The sequence below is a fragment of the Cynara cardunculus genome (assembly GCF_001531365.2).
Source record: "Cynara cardunculus var. scolymus isolate 2C chromosome LG 15, CcrdV1, whole genome shotgun sequence".
Lineage (NCBI taxonomy): Eukaryota > Viridiplantae > Streptophyta > Magnoliopsida > Asterales > Asteraceae > Cynara > Cynara cardunculus.
The window spans coordinates 16,318,208-16,319,745 of NC_037542.1; positions in this window are offsets into that span (position 1 = coordinate 16,318,208).

The following is a 1,538-nucleotide window of genomic DNA, read 5'->3' on the forward strand; positions in this document are numbered from 1 at the left end:
TATAAAATTTGTTGAATCGAATATATTCCAAGTTTATAATTTCTTTTTATTTTGAATAATTTATTAAAGATGTAATAAAACAACCCAAAAATTAATAAAACAATATCTATTTTATTGAATTTGAAAAGTAAAAAAAAATAATTTGAATATTCTAAAGTTAGCGATGTAGTTTTTTGGGCTTTTTTTAGTGTAATTAGATTGAAGAAAAAGGAAAAGCATTTGATGGGACATGTGGAAAAATCCATTAATATTAGTAATCATATTTAAAATAATTAATTCATAATATTAAATTAAAGGAATATTTATTTCAAAACTTTAAATATTTTAGAAATCTCTAACTCTAAAGGTTAAAAATATCTGGAGGTCTCGAATTCGAAAGAAAGAACAAAAATCTCCTTGTCGCTATAAAAATTCAAATGTGGTGACTTCAGACTCTTCGCAAAGTAGGTGATTACGTTGGGGTTAGTCGGCTCACGTAGCGGATTAGATATTCAGGTTTATCAAAAAAAATATTTTAGAAATCCAAAAATTATGCTTTTGTAAGTATTTATTATTGATGTCATAATAAACATTCGAATGAGTAAGATTCACAACTATGATTGACAACTTTTTTTTCCTAACAGCTAATGCTATTTTTTTTTTCTTTCCTAACAGTTAATGCTATAAAGCAAAGGAAGCTACCTAGCCTAATATGTATAAAAAATACTTATAAAATAAGTGGTTTTATATTCATAAAATATTTAAGGTTTCTAAGAGTGTTTCTAACAAGGATTCTTATAAAAACCCATTTTTTTGAACTTTTTTTTTGTCATGTCGTTTCTAACTCATCAAATTAATAATTTACATAAAACTCAACATGGTAATTCCTATAATAACCCTTTTTATGGGTCATATGTATAATATAAGTTATATAATTATATACACACACATATATAAGACGATAATCAAATGAGAACCATAAAAAAAATTAATAACTCATGACAACTGAAATTTACCACAAAAAAGGTTATACAACTAATTAACCGATTCACATATGAAATAATTAACGGGTTAACATATGAACATATAGTTTATATATGAATCATATGGATTTACATATGAATTCGTTTACCGTCTATTTATAAAAGTAACGAAACTACATTTCCATCTTCCATATACCCTTGCGAGAAATTATTCAGTGTTTCACGGTCAAAGCTGCAAACATTGGATAATTATCCAGTGTTTTTTTTAGAGGGTTTGAAGTTTCTTTATCCATTTTGCAGAATCTTTTAAAGATGAACTAAGAAACTATATATTTTTGCTTATATTTGAACGTCTCCAATGGAAGTTTTTATAATAACCTAATTTTTATAAGATTTTTTTTATGGGTCTCACATATTTTTTTCAACATCAATAAGTATTATACATATATTTATAAATGAATATATATATATATATATATACTAGAAGCGTACTCGCACAATGCAGCGAGATACATCATGATTTTAATATTTCATTTTATTCCTTATCTCAGTCGATGTTATAATATGACTTTATGT